This window comes from Seriola aureovittata, chromosome 8 (genome assembly GCF_021018895.1).
Source record: "Seriola aureovittata isolate HTS-2021-v1 ecotype China chromosome 8, ASM2101889v1, whole genome shotgun sequence".
NCBI lineage: Eukaryota > Metazoa > Chordata > Actinopteri > Carangiformes > Carangidae > Seriola > Seriola aureovittata.
The window spans coordinates 17,335,093-17,349,957 of record NC_079371.1 but is presented as its reverse complement, the minus strand read 5'-3'; the positions used below and the strand labels follow the sequence as shown (position 1 = coordinate 17,349,957).

General features: G+C 40.4%; 1 long non-coding RNA gene across 3 annotated transcripts in view; it reads left to right on the top strand.

The window, feature by feature from the left end:
* The window catches only part of LOC130173450 (uncharacterized), a 39,971-nt gene extending 25,634 nt beyond the window's left edge, over nt 1-14,337 (top strand). For all 3 annotated transcript variants that reach the window (XR_008828419.1, XR_008828420.1, XR_008828421.1), the window contains exons 7-8: nt 11,722-11,835; nt 12,608-14,337. This is a non-coding gene — a long non-coding RNA (uncharacterized LOC130173450). The remainder of the gene's footprint in view (nt 1-11,721; nt 11,836-12,607) is intronic.
* Nucleotides 14,338-14,865: the final 528 nt, after the last annotated feature.

Sequence of the window (14,865 nt, the reverse complement as noted above, 5' to 3'; positions counted from 1 at the left end):
CCAGTTACCAAGTCTGCTTTATTAGTGTCTTTGTATTAAATAAAACAACCTTAAATGTTAGAGTTGATATTCCAATGGACATAGTTGTCTTCATCTGGCAGCTGTAAAATATATGAATATGATTCTTCCCGGCTGTCCACAGCATTGGACTGATTATTGCAATGCTAAATTGCTGTGGAAGAAGCCCAAAGCCTTTCAGCTGAAATGTATACGAGACGAATAGAAACCATTTCCCCTTGCTCCACATAATTCAAACCGCTGATTTTAGCGTTTTGTTAATATTTCATGAATACCGATCTGCTCATACTGCTCTGCAAATGCCCTCTGCTGCAAATGGAAACACCTGCAGAGGCGGCGGATATCATGTGGACGGCCGTGACCAGCTGATCATTTAATATACTTTACAGTGTGTGCACTACACATTACCTTCTCTGCTCCTTTATCCCGTGTCAGATTGGAATTTGTGTGTGAACAGCTACCAGACAATTTTCTTACATTTCACACTTCCTTATCTAGTTGCTGGTTTTCGTAGGCTGCATCACAGCGGAGTTACAGGCAGCGGGTGAGGTGGTGGTGAGGATCAGAATGGATTTGATTTTAAATATCAGGGAGAGATCTTTCTCGTCAGTCACAGTTTTGTGATCATACTAATGAGCTGAACAGTGTACGCTCGCTTTTGGTGAACAAACCATACTTACATGAGTAGTGTTTGTTACATTAACTGCTCTGAACCACAGTGGGAGGAGATTCCTCTCTTTCTCGTTTTCATTTTTTCCTGTGTTTTATTTTTCTTTTCTTTTCACAGTATTTTACCAGTTTTAGTTTTAATAATGATGTGTTATTACTAGAATAAAGTGTTCATGTTTGTGCTATTATTGCTGGCAGTTGTAGGTTTTTCTTATGTGTTGATTACATTGTAATATGGTCTTCCTCTCCAAATGCCTTGCTCAACTTTAAAATCTACAGCAACAGTGTTGTTGACACAGTGACTGTTATCTGTCTGATCGGATCGGTTCATTTGTTTTTGTCTAATTTGAATCGGAGGAGTTTAAACTATTTGAAAATTGCTCTTGTATTTGTGGATCTTGGACCAGAGTGGTACAATAATTCAAAGACAACAAGATCCTGGTGGTTACATCACAGCTTGGGGACGGCTCAGCAGCAGGCATCAGTCAGTAAAGAGTAATGAAAAGAGAACAAAATGGATTTCATCAATGCCGCTCAGCTCTCCAGAGTGCCAGAGGGGACCAAACTATTTTGGCTGCACAAAAGAGCAAATGAATAGCCTTTCTCTTGCTTGTAAAGAGCCTGGGGCATGATTGAGCTTATATGTTGGAAGATACCCTGAAACACTATCTTCTAGCTCAGGCTCTCTCTCTGGCTTTCACTTTGTCTGCCCGTCCTTCTCCCTCCCTCCCTCTTTCTTTCTCTCCACATTACTGGCCATCCAGGATAAGTTATCATACCTGCCCACACAGTCACAGTGCCTGGCCGTCCTGTTATATACACCATGCAACGGGGCATTTACTGCCGCTCATCGATATGGTACCTGCCCTGCTGGAAATGAACAGCTGGCAAAGAGGTGATTTCCTCCCTCAGTGGAGAAACTGCAAGACCAACACTTTCCTAACCACTATTTATATTTGACAAAAGGGAATCGGAAGCAGTGGAGTTCGGGACACACCACTTAAATTTGATAAAGCTCTGGTATGATTCCTGGCTGACCCCATCAGAAATGCTCATGGCTGCAAAATCAGTGTGTTAGCGCAGGTTGTTTGACAAAGACAAAAACAGGGCCAGGGCAGGAGTGTGTGTTTGTGTGTGTGTGTGTGTGTGTGTGTGTGTGTGTGTGTGTGTGTGTGTGTGTGTGTGTGTGTGTGTGTGTGTGTGTGTGTGTGTGTGTGTGTGTGTGTGTGTGTGTGTGTGTGTGTGTGTGTGTGTGTGTGTGTGTGTGTGTGTGTGTGAGACTGATGGGCCGTGCTGTAGTTGGGGTTGTAGGAAGGTGTGTTCATCAGAGGGGATTCTTGGCCGATGATGCTTGTGGCTGGAAATGGCCTGGCAGGAGCCCAGGCTGTACATACACAGAGTGCTGCTGAGTGGACACTTTAGCAGTGCGGTGAGCCCCAACCATTAGAAGATTGCCTCTGAGGTTTTGTGAAGAGAATGAGACTTGTTATGTCTTCAGCGTTTCCCCTGCAGGATCATGATGATGAGGTCTCTGATCCACTGCAACATCCTCGGAACTTCATAAAACTGTCCTCCTGCATGTTTTCTCACCGGTGCGGAAGAAATGCTCGCGGATATGGCGCTCTTCAGGTGATTTCTAGGTGAAATTGCAACGTTATTTCCCTATAAAATCAGAGAAAAGAGTTTCCAGTCTAAAAGCTTACCATTTCATCTCCAGTGACAGGTTGTTAGCCCTGCAAAGATGTGATGATTGGCTCCTTCAAATAGCATGTTAGTTGCAACCTCAGGCTTTCCGTCATCTAAAAAATGAATAATGTCGTAATTTTGCTCCACATTCAGGCCTCTGAGCTGCACAACATCATTTCATTTGAATACCAGCAATCTATTTGAATACCATCTTAGTCCACCTGAAAGTAACTAGCAATTTGTACTCCGGGAGATGTTTTGGCCGCATTCAAAGGAATGTGTGTGTATATGTGTGTGTATTTGTGCGCGCGCGTGTGCATCATTGTGTCTTTATAACTTCAGATTGATTGTCACTTTGGCACAGGTTGTGATTAAAGAGTGTGCAGCGTGTAAATGTAAGCCTGTGCGTATGTGTCTAAGAGTGCGTAGTGTACTCTGTGGAACAAATGGAGCTGACAAACTAATATTGACACGACAATGAGAACAGATCAGATAAATATAGTGTTTCAGCTGTCTTTGTTCATCTTCCTTCGACACCAAATCCGATGTGAATGAAGTCAGAGTTACAACAGTCACACACTTTATTACGACTAACACACTTACACTCACTTCTAGTGCTTATATCTGGTTCCAGCCTGTGTCTCAGCCCATCAAGGAAATTAAAAGAGAAAAACAGGAAATGGGGACCATTGTGAATCAATGGGTGAATGATAATCACATCTCTGTATGTTAATCAATGTTGTGCCAAAGCTAAATTTAAACTTGGCACTGTGCCTTCAGAGTTAAATGAATTACTGTCAGTAAAAAAGCCACTCATTCAAATTATGCTCTCACAATATATCAAGGAAATGTTTAAGTTGTCCTGTCTCGTTTAGGCAAAGTAGCATGAATAAGCTTGTTGTTGAGAAAGGAAGACAAGAGACGAAGAGAAAGTGACACGTTCTTGCTAAGTTATACACAAACTGCATGAAACACATAATGGATCACTCATCATGAGCATTTTTAGCCACACCTGCAGCGTGGGTTTAACAATGACAATGCCGGTCGGTCCTTCCCAACACAGACGGAAACATCTCAGTAACTAGTGGACGGTAAAACAGTCATGACCCCAAGATGATTCATCATAATGACCTTGCTGGTCCCCTGACATTTCATATACCACCATCCTCAGGAAAGAAAAAAGTCCCAAACTTTGATACATGACCAAAATACCTTCATTACTGATGACATTCATATAGTTTCATTCACAAAACTTTCATATTTGTAAATAACAGGACTGGAGTTTGTTTGTAGGTTTTCATCTGACTTTCAGTTTTCATCATGTGTTTTAGAATATTTGTTGTGGATTGGAGTGAACTGCGTGTATTGTACACTGAGAGAGCCAAAATTGTCAGTCTGTCTCTGTTCTCTGATGTGTGCCATGCTTTTTGATAAAACTTGGATGATGACGTTTTTTTGATTTTGTAAAAAAACAAAAAACAAAATCACAACACTTCCCTGCCATGTTTTCCCAGTTATTTTATTCTATAATCTGTCATTCTGTTTCAATCGACTACAATGGGCATTATTCAAAATAATATTTAGCAAACTGAACTGTTTCAATCAGTTGTTTTACCCAGTAAGAGTGACCCAAGTTCCCCTAAATCCCTCCAGAAAGTTTTGCCTTCGCATTGTTTTTTTTTATTAACGCATGAAATCTCAATTGTAGCAGACAGTCAGGACACGTCAGTTGCTGTGACTTGTTGCTTGTTTCTTTAGCAAAGTAAAGCGAGCAGACCAGCATTTCTGCTCATTGATCTGAAAGAACACAGAGCCAGATAGGTCACGTGACCTCAGCTCTGAAGTGTTAATGAAAACCTATTGAGTTTGGGTGAAGAGATGGTGAGTCTGACTGTGTCAATGTCTCTCTGTTTCTCAGAATATCCTGTGAAAACCAGCAAATACGTACCTGGGTCTCGGGTGTTATACGTAGCCCAACAAACATAACAAACAAATGTTACAACTGCTCCTCGGGAAACAGGCAGGAAGGTTAAGACAGATGAGCAATGACCTGCTGGAGCTGTCTGTTCAAATCGATTTACTTCATTGAAGAGAAGGGACATGTTGTTCTCCTTCAGATCCAGGTGCACTGTGCTCATCCCGCACTCATTTTCCCATGTGGATCGGTTCATTCTGAGCTGTTAAACCCATCAGAGGCTTTCTAGTGTTTGGAAAATGTTATATTTTTTTTAAAAGGAATGTACACATCATAGTTAAAAGCAAAAAAACAACAAGAAAAAAAACAAGATCTTTTGAATCTACAAGAAAAAAAGACATACTTATATAAAGTAATGAGACATTTGCTATGGGAATAAACATAGCTCTTTCTTAAAGTATAGGTCTGTTTGGTTAGCCTTTAGTTGGACATCTGACATTGGAAAGGGTCTTTGAAGGCAGCAAGAGGTTTCTGATGATGTGACCACAGCCCTGGACTCACTGAAGTCACACTAGACCCCCCGTAGAGAAAGGAAAGTTGTCAGTATATAAAACTGGCTTTTCCTCATGAACACAGCTGCGGTTAAGCTGGTATGTGCTTGAGTTGAAGGTCGTTGCCCTTCAGCAGTTTTCCGTCACATCCCAAGAAACATGAACATACTGTATGAGTTCAGTCTTAAATTAGTGACTGTTCAGAATAACATCTTGTATTCTGTAAGGGAAAATTTTTGGCATTTTTCAACCTGGGTCTTATTCTCTGACTGTTGTGGTTGTTGCTATAACCCATGCTGGACACTTCTGTAATGTCCAATTACCTCTCAAAGTAGAAATATACTACACACACATATCACAGACGTGTGACAGTTTAAAGGAAAAAACAACATTAAGTGTCTTAGTAAGGTCATGGGCCTCCACGTGCTGCCAGAACAACTTCAGTGATCATTGGCATTGATTCCCCAAGTCTCTGAACTCTACCGGAGGGATGATCACCATTCCTCCAAAAGACATTCCCTCATTTGGTGTTTTGATGAAAATCAAAATCTCCCATCAGTGTTCAACTGGGTTGAGTTGGTGACTGTGAAAGCCATAGTATGTGATTCACTGATCATTTCCACAGTCATCAAACCATTCAGTGACCCCTCCTGCCCTGTGGATGGGGGCACTGTCCTCCTGGAGGAGAGCACTCCCATCAGGATAGAAATGTTTCATCATAGGATAAAGCTGATCACTCAGAACACTTTGTATTGATTGGAAGTGACCCTTCTCTCAAAGGGGCCAAGTGGACCCAAACCGTGCCAGCAAAATGCCCCCCACAGTATGACAGAGCTACTGGATCTCCTCACTGTAGGGGACAAGTATTCAGGCCTGTGATGTTCTCTTGGTGTCGCCACACATGCACTCACCCACTGTTCGAGAATATGGTGAAGGATGAATGATCAGACCATTTTCCACATCTCTGTAGTGCTGATGGTTTTACACCACTGAACTCTCAGATGTGCATTCATCTTTGTATTTGTAAAATATAACACGATAAGTGTTTAACTGATTATCTAGTTTGTAAAGTGTGACTGGATGTTGATTTAATAACCCTTAGACTTATATATAACTTATATATGATAATATACTTTACTATTACCGAAATGTATCGCACAAGCTCATTATTGATTCACCTTTTGAAAGTGTTTTTGAGGCTGGGAGAGCTGCAAAGAGGCTACACCTTTTAGTGATGGTCCCTAACACGAGCTGAAAGGTCTCATCATATCGAGTCCGAGAAGAGAGATGCTTTCCTCGCTGGGCAGAGTTATCCTTCCCAAAGGTAGACGGTGTATTTATAGGACCATATGTTCTTGCTGCTATCATAAATCTCAGCTCCCAGGATCCTTCACAGTGCGTGGACATCAGGTGCATCCGCTCAGCAGAGTCGATAACTGGCAACAGATAATGTGGATTTGCTGATGTGAGTAATCATGAGCAGAGATGATACGTGAGTGATTTGTTGCCGTTCCAACAAACTGTGGAAAATATCCCTCCTGTGCTCCAGTTTGAGAGGTTGATATAATATGCAAAAAGGAACATGTGATCACACAACATGAACGGCAAAAAAAGTTTGTTGGAGGCATTGTGATAATCTCTGAATCTTTTCACATGATTTGCTAAAAGGGAAAAAGCACATGAGTCAAAATAAACTTTGTGTGGAAGTTTGTAAATAAGTCCCAAAATAAGGCCTAACAGATAGCTCTCTTGACATTGAGCATGGCCAAACCTCTGTGAGGAGGGAGATATTTTCATCCTGAGAATTGTTGTGGACCATGAGATCCTCAGGCAGCGTGGAGGACCAGGGACTTGGAGTATTTCTGTATATGATCGAAAAATAGGTCCGGACACATTCACAGCCAGTGAGAGCGAGATGGATGACCAGCATTTGCTGAATTCCAAATTGTCAGACATGCAGCAAAGTTTCTCAATACAGCTCCCGCTGGAAACTAATTTCAGGCGCTTTTCCTTGCCAGTGATCAAACACAGATATCAGAATCACTTCTGTTTAGTGTCATTCATCACTTTGGTTATTTATGCCTCATCCCAGGAGTGAGGGGTGAAGAAAAGTGCTACAGCCAGGATAAAGTTATTCTTTGTTCCCAGTTCAGGAGTAGCGCCGGCATTAATATCTGATCATAGAAATCAGTGTATTTTCCCTTTGAGGACATTATCAGCTGTGTAACCCAATAAAAACAAATCTTAGTTGGGGTTTTGGATGTTGTGAAACTGTGTGAGACTAGCCACTTTGAGCACAAATATTTAGGGAGGGCTCAGATTCTTCCATGTTGGGAACACATGGATGCAGTTAATGTGGGGGGCGATATCAGACAATGTGTTTGCACACGCATGTTTTATTTATTTAAGCCTGCATGTGTGTGATATGTGCATGTGTACAGTATACGTGTGTACAACTGGACATTGAAACTACAGACCAAGAAAAAGTCCAAAGCGTAACCTCCTGTAACACAGCTTCAGATTAAACAAACAAGATTTAATTTGTTAATTCATTGAACATGCTAATTTTTTGGTGAACGGTGAACTGAATGCATCCTTTTGCAACTAAAGGCTGTGAACGTGAGCGTTGCTCACACACCAGAAGGTGGTGATAATTCACCAAAAAAGCTGTTTTCCAACCACCAAAAAACATCAGAAGAAGAAGAACTGACGTGTTTTTTTTTTTTTTTTTTTTTATGGCGGCGCCAGAGGATTTACGGCACCTGTCGTGTGTCTAGTGCTGGCAATTCAAACAATGCAGCTACTGGTACTTCTGAGGTCAGTCTGAACGTTTGAAGGACTTTATGAACAAATCAGTACAGACAAAGTGTCTGCCGGGTCTGAAAAAGTCTGAACTTCAGCCACAAATTTCAGAAGCAACAAATCTGAAATGACACATTGAGTTGAAGCATCCGACCAGTCTTTTAAAATATTTGTAAGTGAATGATGATCATAAGAAATCAAGAAAAGTTAAGACATGAGCCAACAGCTGCAAAGTTCCTTTACCTGAGTCAAACTCACAGCAAACACATAAAACATATACTCCCATTGGTTTTTTTCTTGGCTATTAAAAGTAAACTCTGTGTGACTCTAGTATATGGGAATTAATTTACAGTAGTTAGTGAAGTGGCAATGATTGGGGGGTGGGGATGGATGGGTAGGAGGAGGTTTTACTGAACTAGCCAGTATGAACTTGCACTACACTGTTGATTGGTGAGCTTCAGAGTTGTTGGTAGTTTTTTTTTTTTTGGGACACAGCCAAGCTAGCCATTCCCCCCTGTTTCCAGTCTTTATGCTAAGCCCAGCTAACCAGCTGGTGGCTGTAGTTTCATATTTACTGTACAGCCATGTGAGTGGTATCAATCCTCTCATCTTGGCAAGAAAGTGAATAAGGGTATTTTCCAAAATGTCAAAGTGTTGCTTTAATGAATTCTGCTTTGTGGAACAGTTTGTTATGTCTTCCAGCATTTACTTTAACCAGTTAACTCTCTGCTGTACTGCCTATTCCATTGTTACCACTTTGGCATAACATCTATCTGATTTGATGAGTTTCTTAATCAGTCCTACCTTCAATTTAATCAATTTAATTTTCAAAACACTGATGTATTCAGAGAGTGCTGTGGTCAGTCCTCATAAGCTTTGCATATTGGAAACAATGACTGACAGCCTGTCTAAGATATCTTTAAAAGGGTTATTGATGCAGAAAAACAATTCATATCATTTGCTTCACTTCCAAATAATGAGAAGGACAAAAGAGCTTTCAGACAGATTCATTTTCATTTTTGCCCTGGCTCTTTGTTCTGGCCCGTCTCTGTAGCTCCTACCACACCTTCCTCTCTTTTCTGTTTCCACCTTTTGCCAGATGTGCGCTTATGAAGCTATTTTCTTAATTAGAGCGAAAAAGGTGCCGTTCAATTTGAGCTCGGGTAATGGATCAATGCCCTGGATGATAGCGATGAGAAACAGCTCATTTCAAGCAACATTGGTTTTTGGAGAGCCGGCAGCATGAACTTGAATAACTGGAAATTCATTTTCATTAACAGCATGTTAGTGATGAAATTTTGAGTGAAAAAGAATTAATCACATATTGCTTGTTTTAAACTTTGTGGAAAAGTCTTGAAATATTGCAATGAGATTCATTGGCGAGACTGTCCGTTTGATTAATACCACTTGAAATAAAATTGGCCGTTTCTAGATTTGACTCACCAGACAAAGACAAATATACTTAATTCACCAAGGAAGCAGATAATCATTGGCTTAGTGAAAGAGCAGACGGGAGATTCGGGGTTGAAACACCTGTGTTGAGAAGCTAAACACTGATCTGTAGGTGACCCTGACCTCTGACCTCTGAACTCCTTTTGGATGCAAGCTAAAAAAAAAAAATCCCAACTTGAACAGATAAACTCTCAAACTACACTGAAAGGTTTGGCAGTATATTTCACACGGATAGTGCCATGGCAACAGCTCAGAATCTAAAAGTGACCTTTTTGCTGCCTCAGCTTCAGGGTCCTAGTATCACAGATTCTTGCTCACTGTCGCACTTGGGGGGTTTCCATCCAACTTTTTTGAGTAAAGATTTGAAAAAAATAAATCATAAATATGTTTTTGCACTGGTGTATTTATAAAAACAAAACATCACAACAAACAAACTTGCCGAATAAATCATTATGTTCACAAAAAGCATATCACGTAATCATTATCTGTGCATAGCAACAAGCACACAGAGTTCCAAATTCAAAGTAATGTGTAAAACAAACATATTTGTTACATTGTTTTTCACCATTTGACTACGGACTCTGTTTAATCATGTCATCTCGTTTCGACGAGTCGACCAATGACCAATCTACCACCAATGATGAGCCAAGTCCTAATATTTGCAACAGTGGTGAATGGAAAAGTGCGTCAATTTGCATTTTGTTTTGCAGATCTAGATGGAAAACTCACTAATGTCACGGCTTACTGGGAAACCTGGATAAACTTGCTCTTATATTCTATTGTTCAAGACCATAATTAACTCTCACACACACACACACACACACACACACACACACACACACACACACACACAGACAGGTGACAAATTAAAGGTAAAAAATGAATAAATGATGAGGTGGGCTGAAGGCAGATGTTTCCATCCATACAGGGCATGAGGGCTCACTGAATAGTTTGATGAGTGTGATGATGATGTGAAACATGCTATGGCCTTCACAGGGAACATCTGTAAACTGTAGTGATGACGACTGATAGTCTGCATGTGAGGTGTTTAAGGGACATCTGAATGTTGTTCTTTCATACAGTAGATTTCCACAGACGTGCTGTCCATGACGAGAAGCACTGAAGCTGGACCAACTCATCAGGAAACTTTTATTTATTTATTTATTTATTTATTTTGTTGCAGTAAATTGTCACCCATCTGTAGAGTGTATAAAATAGGTTTTGTACACACTGTAGAACCCTCAATGGCTTCCATGATGCCAAACATCATTAATAATAATAATAATTTCTAATGTGCATGGCTTTGTAAACGTATTTTAGCACAAATATTATAAGTAAAAATAAGTGTATGTCTATTCTCATACTTCTTCTGTCACTTTGAGATTTGTCTTTCTCTAACTGTTCAAAATTCATGAGAGGGGGCAAACTTAATTACAATCTTCAAAATCTACCAGGATCTCCTCTTCTAGACCAAAGTGTGGTAATAGACATAATTTCAGAGTCACTGTGAGCCAGCAGTAATTGCTTCCAGACCACAGACACTGTGGTTGACTGAACTCACCAGACCCAGGGCAGCTGCTGCACTGCAGATCGTTGTTGGAGGTTTTCCTCCTCTGCTTGTCTTAGTAAATTCGGTCGTTGGCCAGCTTGATCTTTATCTCGGCCATGTCTTTGGCCTTGATCCCTCAAAGGAGGCTCTTATGTCACCTCATCTTTGACAGTTTTAAGACAGTTGTGAACATTGTCTTTTAGTTTTGGGGCTAAACTTTATACTCCCTGCATCAAGAGGTGTATTTTACTGATATACTTTACAATACCCTTTAAACCGTTCTGGCTGTCGTTATAATGATAAAAAACACAACCCCTAGGGGTATATCAGCTTAGTTTCCTTTGGGAGCAAGAGATACTAGAATAGCATCCGGCCCTAAACTACGGAAATTCTTAAGCTCGTTAAGCATCTTGTGTTCATGTTATGAAACTGATGTTTTTAACAACTTGACGAGGCTAACCAAGTTCTAGTTTGTTTGGAAATTCATCCTTGTACTTAAAACTTCAGATAACATGCACTATGACTTCCTCTCTGCACCGCTTCAAGCTGTAAAAGATGCTCTTTGGCTTTGACTGAACTCTCCAGCATCAATCTCTTCATGTAAAAATGTTGCTTTAGAGTGGGAAGATTACACTCTACCCCTGTGGATGACAGTGTGACTTCAAATGCTTCACTATAATGTTTCCTCAGCATGATGCTTGAAGAAAATAAGCCAGCTACTGCACGAGCCTGTTCAACCCTTAACCCACAAATTTCTTTTTTTAAAGCAAGAAAGTCACTCAGGAGCAATGTCTTCTTCACTGCTACATAAACTGCAGAAAGCCCCAGGGCAAAACTGTACCCTGGGCTCCTTTAGTTTGATTTCACCTGCAGAGAGTGTGTGTGCACAGAGGCACTGACATTAAATTATGTGGGAATTTGTTTACATGCACAGCAGTGGTCCATGGCTCTGGGGCATCTGACCATTTGCCCAGGGGGTAAACCAAACATGTACATGGACAGTCTGGTATGCACAAGGCCATATAAACAGCTTCTGTTCTCATTTGTGGCTTCCTGTCTCTCCCTGTCTTCTTCATGAGTCCCAACAAGAGGCTGCTGTGGCCAACTTCCCATGTGAAAACTGACTGGGCTTGCCAAAAAGGCCATGGCTCAGCTCCACGTTTTTGCTCCTGTTCCCTGTTTCTTCATGTGAGGTAGGTCGGTAAGAATTTATAATAAGGCTAACGATAAAGGCTTTACAAAATCTGATTAAAGACTTGGTCTGAAATTCCTTTCTTAGTGGTTTATAAAATCAGTTTTATGCCATTAAAGGGACACACTCAGTTTATTTGTCATGATCAACCCTGATGATGTCATCAGTGTGTGTCTCATGTCTCAGTCTGGGCTTGATCGCACATTTTTTTAAGTATGTTTTCCAGGGCATTTTATGCCTTCACTAGACAGAAGACAGTGGAGCGATGACAGGAAATGAGGAGAAAGAGAGATGGGAAATGACAGACAACAGTAGTCTTTGCCCGGACGTGAACTGGGGAAGTAGCAACTTAACCCCAAGGCCAGCAGGGCACCCCGAGACTGCAGCTTTTTAACAGAAAGCATGGCACTTTGTCTTTTTACTCACTCTTTAATTCATTAGATAGACCTCTGCAGCCATTATAAGAGGACAAAGCCAAAGGCATGCTGGAGGGGGCCAAACACCAGTGAAAGAGGTTTTTAACAACCTGGCAACCAAAAGTTATTCTTAACTTCATATTTTGTATGATTAAGACAGTTTTCAGCAAACAGTTGAAATGAAGAACATGGACTATGGAGTTTTATTCACAGATCCTAGATGGACTAAACTAGATGGAGCCACATGAATAAAGTTCATTATTGTCAACTATTTACTCTTTATGAGGAATGGTTCATTATAAAGTGATAAATATGAATGATAAACTGTGACTCTTCATTTCATTGTTGGTCACTCAGGACTGAACAACAAAGGCAGCTGAACAACAGGGATTTTAATCTCCACTGAGTCCCCTTCGGTGTAGTTTTGTGGTTGGACGTGAACTAGGGCACTAAAAGGTGACCATCACTGACTCCCTACTGGAATTACCCTTTAAGCACCGGCGCTGGCTGTGTGAAATCAGGACAAAGTACAGCCGGAGGCCTTTTTGTTTTCTGGCCTCTACTCCTCCTCACTCCAACAATGTAAGGTCACCAGAGGCCCTGGAAGTACATAAGGAGTGATTAATGTGGGCCATAAACCCACAGAAACATGCAGGCCTGTGTAAACAGCCAGCTTATAGAGAATGCAGCACTGACCCGTCGGATCCATGCTGCAGCAGTCAGAAAGAACAACTGATTTGTTTTGGAAGACCATAACATACGCTATCCCACTTATCACTAATTTCTCCTGCTTGTATACGAGGTTACTATGTTACAGTTTAACTAATGGAGAGGAGAGTCACGTGCTTTGTGAGCTTCTCAGAAAAAGACCACATGAAATATATAACATTATTTAATGATGATCGCTTTGATTAAAAAACAAATATAATGTTAGGGGCATTATATTAACACTTGAATACGTTCTTTAAATCTTTATATATATAAATAGTTTTTCTCACAGTTTATTACCCAGAGGAGTTATAAAGCTGAATTGCAATTCATATTAGACCCTACTCTCCCATAAAGCTAAGGATCTTAAATAGTAACTCATGGGCTGACAGCTTTGTGTTTAAAGCTGCTACCACTTGAATTTGATCTCTGACTTCTTGAGAGTCTTAGCAGAAGTGTTTCACATCAATGCATAAATCTTGTTCATACAGGCCTCCATCTCATCGAGCTTATGGTGGCTGGGAGAAAATAGCAAAATACTATAATAACTGTAGCCTTTGTACAAAACACATCTCAGTTGAATACAAGCAATTTCTCCACAGCATAATTCCACTGGTTTGAAGTATAATGGCAGCCTGCTATGTCTCTGTGCTTTTCTAAGTGGGTTTTGTTTACAAATTGAACAAAACTATCCTTATAAAGATGTATTTGTGCGGTAGAGTTGGTACTGTGTGTTTCCATTGCATGATCTATATATGTATCTATATGTTTAAAACATGACTCAGCCACTCAAACCTAATGCAGTAAACCTCGGTATACCTTCTTTTGAGGATCTAATAAATCATTTGCCACCTTGGGACTGACTTGCTGAATATTTTATCAATAGTGCTAGCCATGCTGATTCTATAGCTGGTTTAATTTTCCCAGTTTTTAAGATACCAGTCTCTAATATTCGTGCTTTCATCCCAGTACAATGGAGGTGACTGAAATTTAATTTGTGGTGCATCATTTTAATAATGATCAGCAGTCCTCCAGATACTCTTAACTAAGTCTTTGGTAGAAAGTAACTCAAGTGCATCTGTTCACAGTGAAGATAACAAGGACTGACTCTGACTCTGGAAGGTAAACATGTTGAGTTTTTTTTTTGTTAATGTAATGTTTCAGTCCTGTGAGCACCACAAACAAAATTCACTTCATCTCTATTTTACTGGGATGAAAGCAGGCATCTAAGAAACAGAAATATCTGCGTGGTTGGATGCCATTAGAGGTGAGAAAAGATGGGGTGTTTTTTGGGTAATTTTGATTGAGAACCAACTATTTGAATTTGGTGGTGAGCAAGTTTAGTTCTGTCATTTCCGCCACTGAAAGCTCTTGAATTTGCTTCAGATACTGTTGAGTCAGCGGACGTCACTCTTGGCCAAGGCCTTGGCCTTTAATCTGGTTCTCAGGAGCCAGTAAACGACTGACCAACATGCAATAGTTACACTGAGATGCAGAGTTTCAGTCCCTTGATGTGTATAAAATGTACTTGGCTAATAAAGTGATTCTATTTCAGTTTGTACTGGCAGAAAGAGAGTTGCACTTGTTTTGGAACAAGATACCAGCCTGCCTCTTAAACTCAGTGAAAACTGGCTAACAATAAATACAGGAATCTACATGGCGGACAAACACTGGTAAATTGGCTTAAGTTGATTAAGTTTTTAAGATGTATTTCTCTTTCAATTACCTGTAAGAATAAGCATCGTAGTTTTGCAACAATATTTGGGTGTAGCTGGTGTAAAACAATGTCTCTAAAAGTAAAATGATATGGGAATTGTGGAATAGGACATTACTCACCCTGATATGTCCTGATATGTACTTTATAAATTAACATTTATACACTTCCTGTGATTCTTTTGTTTCTGGGC